We start from the raw sequence: 15,959 nt of genomic DNA, 5'->3' as shown, positions 1-15,959 counted from the left end.
TAACTTTTTAATTGAATAATTTGATTTGAACTTTTCAATGGTAACAACAGAATTTTAGGAATGGACAACAGATACATATACATCATTCTTGGTTGACATGGAAATCCGGGAAAGTCGCATCCAATATTTTGAACAGCACTGTACTGTGCGGAGCTGATGCTGCTGAAGGCATCAGTTGCATGGGTAGGTAAACGCGAGCCAGTGAGGGGAGAATCTTCTGGGAGCGCTCACAGCGGGAACTTCAACGCCTACCCGAATAAATATACGTGTGATTGTGAGTGTTGGGTATTGTTTTCGGCGGCTGGCTGGCTGAATGAATGCTGTTTGGATCAATTTCGTGTGTCTTCCATTCTCCTCGCGCGGATTGCCTCCCGCAAAGTTGCAAGTACATACTAAACCTATGTACATCTGTATATGCAGTATTAAGCCGGCTGAGGCCGGGTTAGAATTATTTAACGTGAGTTTCATTAGATACACATTGCGCGAAGCTCGGTCGGGTATTTGTATTAACAGATAGATAATGTATGTTGCCGACAGCTGTAGCCGCATGGGATCTAGGTTTCGGGCGGTTGTTTTTCTCTACGTGTAGAAGGTAGAACGCCACCCTCTTCTAGTTAGAAGTGCTCTAATCTTTACGGATTGAACTTTTCTCGAAATATTTAGATACTAGATTGAAGTTGAAAATCGCTTCCATGTAAGCATTTATAGTCGAGTGTTGGATAAACTATTAATGAAAGCACGATATGTATTTGCATCGAGGTTTCATGAACATTAAGTCAATCTGACGAGGTAGTATGTTCACAAGTTTTTTTTTTTAACACGAAGGGTGGCCACTCAATTTTAATTTTTGATTTCCCGCATTTTTCTTGACTTTTTCCCGCATGGTCAAACAATATTCCTGGTTTTCAAAATCTAATAAAAAACGCTCATAAAAGCTTAGTAGTTTTCCACCAATTTTTTTTTTCATTAAAACAAGAGGCAATATTAATTTTTTTTTTAATTATATTTATTCTAATGTAGATTCAAAATGAACGCTTTATTTTTTTTAGAAATACTATTCAAAAGCTGAACAGTCTTCTACCGAGCTCTGACCATGGAACTTGAAAGTTTCGACTTGAGCTTATTAAAATGCAATATGAATGTTGTATTAGGGTGGCCCAAAATTGTAATATGTCTGGAAATTTGGGGGCTCAAGCTTCAAATGATAGCTTAACGTGTGAGAAACAATATTCTATATGGCGGCGTCTCTGAAAAATGATGTTTAGAGGTAGCACTGTTTCGATTTGTGGAAAAAGGCAATTTTTTCGACATTCTGTCCCAAAACATTTTCAGATCTTGAAAAAGTTTCAAACATGTGTCTCTAATATTTTTTAAATTTTCTTTATACTGTAAATTTCAAACTAAAAATTTATTGGGACTGTTTTGAACTCTCAATTTGTATGTGTGATTTTCTAAACTACGCAATACTATGAATTTTTATTTAAAAAAATAATTAAAATTAACAAAAAAGTGTACTTTGGATTAAGATTTTTAATCAACACTGCCTTCAAAAGATGCGCGACGTTATGATGTGCAACTTTGCAGAGAAAAAGTATAGCTATGACTTGTAATTTCAAAGTAATTAAAGTTTCACTGTGGAAAAAAGTCACAATTTTCAAATTTTTGCTAAGAATTGCTTTATATTATGCTGTGGATGAGTTTCGAGCAATCTAAGAACCAAATAAACTCCTGATATCAGATTTTCTCATCATTTTATAGATCCTTAAATCACCAGAAAGAACCAGTATAATATAAAGCCATTCTTAGCAAAAATTTGAAAATTGTGACTTTTATCCACAGTGAAACTTTAATTACTTTGAAACGACAAGTCATGGCTATACATTTTCTTCTGCAAAGTTGCACATCATTACGTCGCGCATCTTTTGAATTCAATGTTGATTAAAAATCTTAATCCAAAGTACACTTTATTGTTAATTTTAATTATTTTTTTTATCAGAATTCATAGTATTGCGTAGTTTAGAAAATCATACGTACAAATTGAGAGTCCAAAACAGCCACAATAAATTTTTAGTTTAAAACTTACATTATAAAGAAAATTTAAAAAATATTAGAGACACATGTTTGATACTTTTTCAAGATCTGAAAATGTTATTACGACAAAATGTCGAAAAAATGGATTTTTCCATAAATCGAACCAGTGCGATCTCTAAACATCATTTTTCTGAGTTGCTGCCTTACAAAAGTTTGTTTCTTATACCCTTAGCTATCATTTGAAGCTTGAGCCCCCAAAATCCCAGTCGTAGTACAATTTCGGGCCACCCCAATCATGCGCGGATCTACGGGGGGGGGGTGATGGGGGTGATCACCCCCCCAAGCGGAAAAAATAAATCATCAGTAAAATGATCTCTAATTTTTTAAACTCAATTAAATGAAATATATCTTTTTTATGTGTCAAAATATTTTAACATTGGCATTTACCATTTTACGCGTGCATAAGAATTCTACAGCTGCTTAAAAATATTCTTGAATTGAGCATAAACAGTATGCGCGCGTATAACTTCGTGCTGGCTTCGGGCATGCATTAAGATAAATTTTGCACCTCATTCTTTAAGGAATTTCCTTAAGCATGACAGCAGATTGGTTTTCTTTATTAACCGATATCAAGAGTTGTTGTAAGCGCCAGTACCAGAAACGTCGGTTGATAGTGATTAATTCTGAATGATTTCTTTAAAAGGCCTCAAAAAATCCAACATTTTTTTTCAAGCTGATCATAAAGTGATTTCTTATTTATGCATGTTTACCAAACTTGATGGTTTTCTAAAAAAATGTTTTTATCTGTTATATGTTTCAATAATTGTTCTATGTATGGCTAGAAGTATCTAACCACAACAAGTGCAAAGCATTTGCAAACATTCAAAAGTTGGCTAGTTTTTTCCAAAACTGAGCATGGTTGTTTTTGTAAAGTCTGTCCGTCTTTTTGTAGTCAACCTCACGGGTGGAGTTAATAAAACTGTTCAATTGTTAAATTTTGTTACTAAGCCACATACTTGTTTTTCAAAACTGCCAGCAAAAAAAACGCTGTAAGTATTCGATAATATACAAAAAAATGAATCTATTCAGCAAACCTATTCAAAAAATCTTATATATAAAAATGGAAGCGTTTTCTTTGTAACACCATCACGTATAAACGGTCGATCGGAATTAGGTGAAATTTGGTATTCGAGGGTTTTTTGGGTCGGAGATGGTTTGTATAATAGTTTCAAGAATCTCACTTTTTATGGAAGGGGACATAATAGACATTAAATGGATCACAAGCCGTTCACTTTGGTACCGATTTTCATAAAAATCGTTTCGCGAGCTCGATGCAATTAAGGACGAGTAGATGAAATAAAACATTTATTATGATTTATTTATTTAAAGGTAAAACGAAGTTTACCGGGTCAGCTATTTAAATATAATGATAAGCAATCTATATTTTATTTATCTAGATACGTACTGATTTGTGTTTTAAATGTTTATTTGTTTTAGATTGTTTTTTGATTCAGGTCTTTAAATTGATATTTTAATAGAACTTCAAGTGAAACATATGTAAAACTATCGAATCAATACATTGACGGTTTTCGATAAGTAATGAAGCGGCATACGGTTTAGAATTGGAACTCAAAAGAGAAAATATTTCGATTAAATAAAATTGAGACTTGTGTAGATGGCTTTTTACCCGAATATTGTAATAGTTTCAAAATTAATAAAACGTGCACAGCAAAAATTAAATCAATCAAATTCACATCGAAAGCGATGCAAATTATTGGACCATCGCTTAAGACACAAAATTATGTTTCATTTTAAAATTACATCCTAGCATGTGAAATCACAATCGTTTTATTAAATCGTTCGATGTAAATACACGTCGGTCAATGTAATGATCGACTCTCAATTTTACATCCAAGTTGATTTAAATTTAAGCTAGGAGCATGTTTCGTTGATTTACATATTGAAATTAGGAATTTCATTCAAAAATGTTCGCAACAAGAAAGCAAGAATATTGTCCAATACGTCGAACTTCATAACCACTATTTAACTTTCAATTTTTGAATAATTTATTTGATCACATACATTTTCAGTATACCATAAACCTTAAGAAATGAAATGAAATTTGAAAGCTCATGATAGCTTAAACAATAATTATTTTAATGCATTTTTAAATCAAATTATCAGTAATCAAGTTATCAAATCTCTATCCATCACAACAATCCAATTACCTCCGCGTTCTTATACTGTTCATATTTATTCGCTATCTCAGGGTTAGACCTTCAAGTTATATTTAATTAACGATTCAAAAAAAAGTATTCAATTCCTAGATTATGACAATATATGAGGTATTAAACATACAATATGAGGGCCCCATGATCAAAGAGGTGCAGGTTCCAAAATCAGCAATATTAAGTCACAAACTATTCTCCACACTTCAATCTTTATCTTGTGCGAATGTCAGAGAACATATGGAAAGTTTTTTGCTAATTTTTCGGAAAGTTTCATTTGGAAACTTGTACCACTCTAATCACTCTAATAACTCTAAAGCTTCATATCGATACTAACGTAAAGTTTACTGCATTAAAAAATCGCTCCCTTCTTTTAGCTGAACTTTAAAATTTTATGGCTTGTTTCTTTTTCGTCAAGAACAAGTTTTTTTTTTATTTTATGTTTATATTTGTTTTATGTTTTATTTATGTTTCACCTTCTATTTTTTTATCTCTAATTTTCTTCACTTGAGCTCAGAGCCGGATTGGAACCGTTTTCTCGCGGTTCATTTATGTCAGGTCAAATTTTTCTCTTAGCCACGCATTGGATGTAACGTTGGATCACCTTTGGCAGCTGAGCATTCAGAATACAACATTTGCTTAAGTTTTGTTGATCTATTGGGGGTAGGTAATTGATCAGTGGACTGAAAAAATGATTTCATTTTAAACTTACCTGGTAATTTACACGATTTTTTTTGTAGAAACACATATTTGACCAAAAAAGGGATTGAATTGTACCAATCGGGACGATGTTTTAAAAACTCCAACATCTTCTGTACTGCGCCGGATTTTTTGCCATTCGTTCGAAGAAAGCCTTTGAACTTCTTCGTTTCAAGGTTATTTGGGGAAACTTAAAGGCATTTACATAGTGATTTCCGTTCATCAACTGGATCTGCTAAGCCAACGGAGCATAAATTTTAAGATGAAATCGCCAAGATCGGATAAGGGTTCCTAGGTACCGCTTCCAGATTATAAGTTCTGCTTCTGTCATCCATTGACCGAAGACTTCGAAATCGGTTCCAGCTGCAAGAAGTCACGCACACGTTAGAACCGGATGATTGTGTATGGAATTATATTCTGGACAAACCTGCGAATCTTTGCTGAATAGGTTCCACTGAACTTTGAATGCACTGCAAGGGTGCAATCCGGAAAATTGCAATCCGTTGTCGTGATCGGGTACATTTCTCACACTGTCACTTCGAAACAATTGGGATTATTTTTGCACTGGTTTTTTGATATTTCTAAATATCTACAGCAAATCTTCGACTTTTTTTTCTCCAAATTTCACGTCTGCACTTTGTTTTTGTTTTGCTTTTTAGTCTCAGTGAACAGAGACAATATGCCCACTAACCACTAAAAACTTTGGCCATATTTTTTGAAAATTTACTAAATCACCCCCCCTAGGAGCAATCTCTAGATCCGCGCCTGACCCCAATGTTGTATGCATGTTGATTATCCACCATGGGTGAACGGATTCACCACAGTTTCTGCCGAAGTATGTGTTCACATGCATTTTTTAGATTATTAAGTTCGACAAATTTGCAATGCAGCGCGTATACCATACCCGGACCCCATGGCTTCTCATGAACTGTTATGAAGTGCATGTATTGCTTGTTTTGATGTACAGGGTCCGGCAATTGAACTGCTACATAACTTTAGGAATGATTATTACGAAGTATTCAAAACTGAGTTAGATGACACCTTGTCACCTGTTGAAAATTTTGTCTAAGATGTCAGAGGGTATTTTTGTTAATTTTGTAATCAAGTGTATTTTTTTGTAAAAATAGTCCTCGAACCTTAACGTAGTGTTTTGATTGCTTAGTTCCAGGCTGTGAAACAGTAGAAAGACATATTTCGTGAGTTGTCCTATGAGTGTATGTATTTTTTTTTATTTTGGCTCGCACTTGGAAGATACCTGGAGATCAGAAGTACCCAAGTATAATATGGTTGGGATCATCGTCAAGCTACAGTGGCGACATCTACCATGGTGAAGATCATCAAGATGCACCGTGAGAGAATTTCTTGGCGTAGTAACACTAAATTGGCGATAGATTTTAATACACCGGATCAAAATCACTGTAGGACCTTGGAAGATTAGCTTTAGACCCAGCCTTACAAGATTCTAAGATTTCAAGACCTCCCGTTTGAACAGAAGCAAGAATGGGTAGAAAGGCGAAGGCGCAGCTTACGCGGTCCGTGCATGAAGAATTTGGAGAATATCGTGTTTTCTGTCGATGAATTCGTCGCCGTAGAGCGGTTCATGAAAAAACACAACTACAGATTTTGGTTGCCAGAAAGATCACGAACCTATGCAAACGTATTAAAGGCCACAAGACAACAGAAATCTTATCTTAAAGATATTCCGGCATCCGTGCATATATCTGGCCAGCTGGCCAGATGATTGAACATTCTTATTATGTAGTTAGTTATAAGAGAAAACACGTCTTATATGTAGCCCACTTATGGGATTCCCCGAACCCAAAAGTTTTCTTGTCGAGACCGGGAACCGAAACCAGTACGCCTAGCATACAAAACCATACCCGCGCCAGCCTATCCGCTAGACCACATCAACGCTATTCAGCTGAGTAAAATGCATCAGATGCTTATTTCAAGGATGAGTGTTCGATTTACTTGAGCATTCGATGAAAGTTCAGGTTTTCCTCAAGTGTTTAGACAGAATAAAGGTAAAAAATGCGACCTATTAAGTCATTCTTGATTATATTAGTGATATGGTAGGACCAATACAGTCTTTCAGAAGGTAAGATGGTATCACAATTCTGCACGAAACTGAACCACTTTTTTATAACAAAAAGTGAGGATATGCAATTTCCGGAAGAATTTTCAGTAAAGAACAAGCGCAATCTCGAAACTGGAATGACTTACAAGGATCAAACGTTCTAGAAAAATGTGCTAAATGGAGCAAAACAACTATGCTTTAATTTAAAAAAAAATTGAACAAAACATTTTTTTTGAGTTATTGAGCTTTGTTTGAAAAATTTCACAAAATGCGACTTGAAGATCTTTTTTTTTCACTTTAAAATGTTTCTGACATGAAAAAATAAAACAAAAACATATCTTCCAATAAATAAATCGTTAAAGTGTAATATGAACTCCATGATACCATATTTTCAAAACAATGGTAGACTCTCAACATTTCTCAGATAAAGTTTTCTAAAATGTCCAATTATGGGTTCATTTGATCCCTAGAGTTCAAAATGGTATTTTTTCTCTTCTAAATAGATCGTGATCATTGCTGAATACAAGATAACGATTAAAGGGTGATACGGTCAAAATTTGGTCAATATCAACTTTACGTATTTCTTTCAATTTTGCATTTAAAAACCTGAACACCCCTCATTTAGAAGGTGTGTGTGTAGAATATGTTGCTCCTATTTTGATTTTGGAATTTACTCTTCAGTTGTCAAAATGCCGTCCAAGGAAGAAGAGCAGCGTATCAAAATTTTGCTCGCGCATCGCAAAAATCTGAGCTACTCGCACGCAAAGCTGGCAAAATCGCTAAAAGTTGCCAAATCAACCGTTACAAATATAATTAAAGTGTTTGGGGAACGTTTGTCGACAGCCAGGAAGTCTGGATCGGGGGAAATCGAAAACCGGAAGCCGCTGAGACGACAAAGAGAGTTGCCGGTAGTTTCGAGCGAAACCCTAACCTCTCTCTCCGAGATGCCGCAAATAAGCTGGGTGTATCAACCATGCATCGAGCCAAAAAACGAGCCGGACTATCGGCTTACAAGAAGGTAGTGACTCCAAACCGCGATAATAAACTAAATACGACGGCCAAAGCGCGATCCCGGAGGCTGTACACGACAATGCTGACGAAGTTTGACTGCATGGTAATGGACGACGAAACCTACGTCAAAGCCTACAAGCAGCTTCCGGGACAGGAGTTTTATACGGCAAAAGGAAGGGGAAAGGTAGCAGATATTTTCAAGCACATGAAACTGTCAAAGTTCGCGAAGAAATATCTGGTTTGGCCATCTGTACCTGTGGCTTGAAAAGCAGCATTTTCATAGCTTCCGGGACTGTCAACCAAGAAATTTACGTGAAAGAGTGTTTGAATAAACGTCTGCTGCCTTTCTTGAAGAAACACGGTTGTTCCGTACTGTTTTGGCCGGATTTGGCATCTTGCCATTACGGTAAAAAGGCCATGGAGTGGTACGCTGCCAACAACGTGCAGGTGGTTCCCAAGGACAAGAACCCTCCCAAAACGCCAGAGCTCCACCCAATTGAGAAATTCTAGGCTATTGCCAAGCGGAACCTAAAGAAGACCAAAAAAACTGCTAAGGACGAGCAGCAGTTCAAGGCAAACTGGCTTTCTGCGGCGAAGAAGGTGGACAAGGTGGCTGTACAAAATCTGATGACAGGGGTTAAGTGTAAGGCCCGGCAATTCGGATTTGGAGAAGCGAAAGCCTAACTGAATATTTTTCCTGAATTTTATACTAAATCAACTTGAAAAAAAAATTTAATTTGATTTTTTAAATAAACGATTTCACCGATTTACACACGTTTTCCCTTGACCAAATTTTGCTCGTATCACCTTTTATATGTAATTGTTATTTTTATACCGGATATTTTCAAAAGCTGTGTTAGATTTGTTGAGCCATTATGAAAAAAAAATTGGAGCCTTTTTAAAATCGCGGGCTCGTGCTATTATATTTTCTACATAATGACTTGTCGTTATTCCTTAAGAAATCTGAAATTTCGGGATTCACGGACAGCAGAAGTTTTACACAGATGATCTTTTTCACAACCACTTACTGTATGGGATGACATGAGCAATCTGCAAAGTTTGTAGTTTATTATTGTTGTGGCTTAAACTACTGCGTAACGAATTCAATCAACTAGGTGGCTTTCTTTGAGCAAGTAAAAGCAAATCTCTTAGATTTTGCCATACTAACTATGAGTTGGCATAGCTTAATTGAGACATTTGCAGGTAGAAGGAGTGATAGTAAATTTTCATAAGTACGAAGCTAGCAATTTTAACATTTTTATTTTTCCTGATAACTATCCATATGTTCTGTGTCTCCTGAAGCACACTTCAATCTTCCCGTTTGATTATGCAAATTAGAGGAAACGTGACTTTTAAAAGAATTGTTGAGACAGATTCGTTACACTTTGTTGCTGACTGACTAGTCTAACTAACCTTCACTTCAGCTCCAATCAGAGACACATAGTCTTCTTGTTGTGACTTGTTCTGTGAATGATACACATATCCCATACCTAACTACCAACTACTATTTACCGGTTCCGTTTCCATTTTTCCAATTTCTGCTGCTCTATATATGTACTTGTATGTATGTATGTATGTAACTAAGCTTTTGTTTCCATCTTTAGGTACCGGACTGAAAATATTCACCTGTCATAGTTGTTTGTACTTTTCCCTCCAGCTTTTCTCTGGAGAGGCTTTTGCGTCATCAACACTAGCGCTCCCCGCTTTTCTTGCACATCATGCTTACTACCTCCCTAATCATCATGCTTCTGACTCTTTAAAATTGTATCACACTATATTCACAAAGCTTGTAGGAAGGACAAATGAAACACGCGAACGCGAGAATAGAAATTCTTGACAAACCACATGGTGAAAATGTGCTGTTAAACGTCAGACCAATTAAGGGTGACGGGAAAGAGGTTACCCATCCAATATTTGAGAATTTTTTAAATATTCAACATACATGCAATTGACAGTTTGGTATCTAATTTTCAATTTTGACAATGTAAACACTTATCCAAAGCCTTTTTCCAAGCGGTACAATTTACGCTGAAAGTCGATCCCTACTTGTCCTACTGTTTTACGAGGTTGAGTTCACATCGTCTGGTAGCAATCTTTTTAGCATATCCAGAAATAGCTTCTCGTGTCGGTCGATTTGGACAGGGCCTAATTTATTAATAGGGCATTCAGCCTGAAGTGTAAAGCCTATACATGTATTGGAAAAGCGAGCCTTCCAAAACGATAAAAAATAACTCAACTGATTCACAAATCGATGTTCTAAAAATTTTGCATTTTAGAACATCAAATCGTATTGGTAACACAATTTGTGAATCAGTTGAGTTAGTTTTTTTTCGTTTTGGAAGGCTTTTGATGTTCTGAAAATGATAAAATCCTCATGAAATACTGGTTCTGTTAAACAGGTCAACAATTTTTTTTTATATAAACTTTACAATTTCAACAGGCTGAAGGTTTAGTAAAAATATAAATTTCTGATTATTCTAATTTTCTGCTCTCTATTTCTGCATAATTTACAATTCATAATTAGGTTAATCCTGGCAAACAAGAATAATCAAATTTTCAATTAAAACAAATCAATTCAAAAGTATTCGTCAGCCAGCGAGATAAAACGGAAGAATAAATTAATATCCAATAAAACGCCGTGCCCGGCGTTTGTCATTATGAGGTTGTGCGATGTCAAGATGGGATGAGATGATAAAGTCTTTTCGGGTGTTGTGTTTACAAACTGCATTGTATGGAGGGATAGCGATAGGTATTTGGCATATGTCCCTGAATTCCCACTCCAAGAATATGGTTTCAGGAGGGGAAACCCTTGTCAAAATCAGTGACAGAACGTTTACCAGCTTTAAAGGTCAAAGATGGTCGGAATTGACTGTTTAATATTTGGTGCAAAATTAACTTGAAATAAAAAAAAAAGTTTCATCCCTGAATAGTCGAAACTCTCCCAACAATTCAATGTAACTCTATACACTTGAATACTGATACTTTTGAAAATATTCCATCATAATCGGTTAGTTCTGATGATTTCTGTGAAAGAAGTTATCAAAGTTCATTTGTGTTTCATTTTTCGCTAGGTTTAATTCAGGAATTTTTAGGAAATTTTGAAGGAATTTTAACTGAATAAATCTTCTTTTTTGTTAATCATAAGACATGTAAAATGCGGTTAAAATGAAATAAAATTTCAAAAACTCAAAACGTCTTTAAGTGATTCCACATCTAAGTTTCTTAAAATTGAAAAAAAAATATTTCTTTGAAGAATATCTAGAAAAAAATTTGAAACCTTGATTGAATAGGGAATAACAAATTGATTCAAACAATACTTCCGAACGTCATATCACTAAAATTAAGGGTGATTAGAAAGAATTTTACAAAAGATTCAGCACTAAATTCCTTCATAATCAATTTGGATAAGCATTCTAGAATTTTTCCGCAAAACCTAGCAAAACCCGGACATCTGAATTCAAATTTTTGATCTAAAAACTGGCAATATCCGGGCTTATCTGAGCAAAAAACATTATAATTAAATCAAGAAAAAAAAAACAAAATCATTGAAATTTTGTATCCCAGCACAACAACAGCGTTGAATTGGCGTTTAAAGCTACTAAAATTTAAAATATAATATCTCTATAAAAATAGTTTTTATTAAGAAAAAAATTAAACTCATCATAACTTATTCTGGGTATTTTTTTTAAATAATTTTACAACTAATGTGAATAAATTTCACAAAATCTTGACATCCGGACTGGAGCTGTGTTAATATTTGAATTGTTGATTTTTTGGAATATCCTTGCAAGCTCGTATAAATCCAGGCATCTGAAAGGCAAAATTTAGGAGAACAGTAACTCCATAGTAAATAACATCAATTATCACACTAATTTTTCTACAAAATGAGGTTATCTGATGTGGTATATTTTATTTATTTTTATTTAATGCTTAATCTGTAGTATGCATGCAATTTTGCCATCATTAAAAATTGCGGTGAATCCGTGCACCCAAGGTGAACAATTTTTACCGTTTCGTTACCGGAACATACTATCTATGTATAGGTATAATTATCAGGCTAAATTGCAATAAACGCATCAAAAATACGGATCGTCTGAAATAGTAATAATTCAAAAAAAATCGCAAACACATTTACTAGATTGCTTTCCCCTTTCATTTGATCCCAAATTTGGAATAATCCATCAGGGGTTTAGAATAGTTCATTTTTTTGATGATTTTTTAACCTTTTTAATGGTTTTTTGAAGACAAAATCATACTAATCACTGTGAAAACGCTTGTCTTACCTTTAGCGTTAATTCAACTCCATATGTGAATGACATGATTTAATAGGAAATTTGATACAAATTTACAAAAACGAGTTGGAATGTCACAAACAGAGTGATTATTATTTCATTTGAAAAATCTAGTAAAACTTCTCATCACCGATTATACCAAGACCAGGAATAGTATTCTACCAACTTAGTTATTGATTGTAGAGTGTATAAATGTTTAGGATGGTTTATTTCAATTAAAAAAAAATCAAACTTTTACATAAATTTGATCAGAACTATATGAAATAATGAGCATTTATGGGATTTAATTATAAACGAACAATATATCTCTCCGATTGTTCCAAAAATCTTTATCGCGACTTTATCAACGTTGCAGTTGGCGGATCGTTATTGAAAAACTATCCGGTACAACTGTGTTCGATGTTTACTCTTGGGCTCGAACTCACGGACATCGGCTCAGGAGACAACAGACTTGCCAACTGAGCTATATCACAGGCCACAAAGTGCGAAATCCAAACTGTAGAAGATGGGAATTATATCTTTTTTTACGATTTTTTTTTCAAATTTTCGATCTTCAGCTACAAGGTTGTTGCATGTCAGCTTTTGTCCCATTTTTTCCAATTAATTGAAAATTCAAATGAATTTTCACAATCCCTTCCTTAAAATTTATCTTTTTTATTTTGTCTTACTTTTTATTTGTATATATTTATTTATGTATTATTGATAGATCCTAGGCTTCAGCCTTTTATCTTTAATGGTGTTTACAATATTTTTATAAACAAACTAACTTAAGTCTATTTTTGATTTGTTCTCTAGACCTTATTCAGTTTTATTGTAGAGCGATTGATTTTCTGCGATTTTCTAGTGAGTCCAAGCCAACCAGCATACACAAAGCTCGACATATCCCAAATTAAGCTCAGAATTCCGAAAAAAAAACGCTTTCAAAGGCCAGAAAACGCATTTTAAAGTTGTGATTCCACATTAAGCTAAGAATCCCGAAAAAACGCTTCAAAAGGCTAGAAAATGCATTTGAAAGTTGTAATCCCAAATTAAGCATAGATTCCCGAAAAGATGCTTCCAAAGGCCGGAACATGCATTTTAAAATTGTGATCCTAAATTAAGCTTAGAATCACCAAAAAACGCCTCTAAAGACCAGAAATCGCATTTTAAAATTGTGATCCCAAATAAAGCTCAGAATCACGAAAAAATGCCTCTAATGGCCAGAAAACGCATTTTAAAGTTTTGATCCCAAATTAAGCACAGAATCCGTAAAGACGCTTCTAAAGGCCAAAAAACGCATTTGAAAAATGTGATATCCCAAATTAAGCTCAGAATACCGAAACACGCTTCTAAAGGTCACTATGTTGCTTATTTTCCTTGAAAAGGTGATCATGCTGCCTTTTGTGGCATTGATTTTCAAAGCAAAATGGCTGCAACACTCAGAAAATTTGATAAGCGCATTCTGTAGAACCATACAATCCTTGGGATACCGAACAGGAAGGAACATTTTCAAATCATCTGCGTAGAACACGCCACGCAGCACTTCGGGGAACTCGTTCATTACAGTAATAAAAAGTAGGGGTCCCAAGCGACTTCCTTGTGATACGCCGCTGTTGACCAGGAATACGCTGGATCTGGCATTCCAAAGTTTTAAAAATTGAAGTTTTTCTATCAGGTACCAACGTATCCATTGTAGACTAACACTGAAGAATTCCATTTTTGCTCAGCACTGACAGAAGAGCTTTAATATTAATAACGTCAAAAGCTTTAGACATGTCTGTATATATGACATCTACCTGCGAACCCTGAATCATCCATTGAGAAGTATGGGAAACAAATTCTGCCAAATTAGTCACAGTTGATCGCTTTTTCAAAATCCATGCTGAACATCTGACATCTTTCTTTCTAGCCATGGGTACATCTGGTAGTAAATAATACTCTCGAACATTTTTGGTATAGCAGAAAGAATTGCTACCCCTCGATAATTTTCAGCGAGCAGTTCTGAACCATTCTTATGAATCGGCAAAATGTGTGAGATTTTCCATAGTTTGCTAAACAAACCATCACGAAAAGAAGCTGAGAAGAGCAATTGTAGAGCCACGCACTTTTCAAGAAACTAATTTGAAAGACCATCAGGTTCACTTCCAAATTTTTTTACGAACAGCCGTTGTCGCTACGCTAAATTCTGGCATAACCTCTGCCATGACTTGCAATTCTAATTCTGTAACCAAATCGTTTGCGTAGTAAATGCTGCGAAAATATTCGGCAAATAATTCTAAAGTCTCGACGAAAGTTTTAGCACTTTTATTGTTGAAAAAATGTTTTTGGAAGTAAATCAGCTTCACGCTTGGAATTGACGTACTTCCAAAAACGCTTCGGTTTAGATTGAAGGTCATTCAAATATGTTGTACGCTGGGCTCTATGCAAATTATTGAAGGCATTACGCAACTCGGTAAGCAGTTTTATCCGACTGAGCTTTGATTCGATCCGACGTTTCTTTGACTGTTCAACAATGTTCTAGCAGTATGCATGACACTTACAACCATGGCAGTATGATGCGAAAATCTTAGCTGTTTTCTGGTATCTTTCACTGTAGATCGTACAGGATAAGAATCGCTTCATACTTTGATTATCGTTTATTCTAGATTTTCTTGATATATCCAGGCTTGATGGGCAAGCAATCAAATAAAGAATTTAAGATAAGCCAATCCGGCCGGGATGCCCGGATGTTGTTTAAAACTTCCAGGATTTTGCCCGGGATTATTCAGATTATTTGCTAAATCAATTAAAAAACTCAAATTTCTCTTGGAAATTTTTTAGATTTTGTGTTCAAGAGCGACTTTTAAAAATATTTAATCATAACATAAATTTTTGTTTAATCTTAAGATATTATTTAGAAACTTCTGCTGTGATTCAATGATAACTATAAATTTCAAGTGATTTTCTTTCTTTTTTTTGTATGTTTTAACCCTCATCCGCATTAGAGTGTCATTTTGACACTATTGCAAGTTTGAATGCTTGTAACTTTTTTCAGAAGCTTCAAAAAAGAAAAATTTCTTCGGGGACCCTAAATAAATTCAAAAGTTCTTTAATATTGCATCTTTACTTTATTTATGGACGGACCCTGGAAGCCTGGACACAAAAACTACCTTTTCCGACTTAGAGTGTCATTTTGACACTCCAAAGGTAAAATCTATTTAATTCGTTTGAATTATTATGAACTTCATATAAAACTTATATCAATAGAAACCTTGTAATGTCAGTAAAATATGTTTCGAACATTATATACAGCTAAAGTTACAAGTTTTCTCGTTATTCAGCATGAAAGAAAAAAAATCCGAAATGCTGTAGTTCATATGTTACACGTCCAAAAAAATATTTACCCTATGCATATGAAAGCTGAAGTTAATGCCTATATCATGAAGACAATAAATATTTTTTTAAATTTTTCTTAATGAAATCCCGAGCAGACTTTGATGCCCAAATTGATAGCAAGCTGAGACCTTATGAAACTGTCAACAGCAAACTGATAGCATCCTTTGCTGTTGAATTTTGAGTGAGAGCTAAATCAGGCATAACTTAGGTTTCAACTATTTTTCCTGATAGCAAATTTAGACCAAATCTAGGTATCAACAGAAAACT

General features: G+C 34.7%; 1 protein-coding gene across 5 annotated transcripts in view; it reads right to left on the bottom strand.

Annotated features, from left to right (window-relative positions):
* The window catches only part of LOC129755424 (cAMP-dependent protein kinase type II regulatory subunit), a 304,331-nt gene that overhangs the window by 189,336 nt on the left and 99,036 nt on the right, over window positions 1-15,959 (bottom strand). The window lies entirely within an intron of this gene.

This window comes from Uranotaenia lowii, chromosome 3 (assembly GCF_029784155.1).
Source record: "Uranotaenia lowii strain MFRU-FL chromosome 3, ASM2978415v1, whole genome shotgun sequence".
Classification (NCBI taxonomy): domain Eukaryota; kingdom Metazoa; phylum Arthropoda; class Insecta; order Diptera; family Culicidae; genus Uranotaenia; species Uranotaenia lowii.
This window is presented reverse-complemented; position numbering and strand designations above follow the sequence as displayed.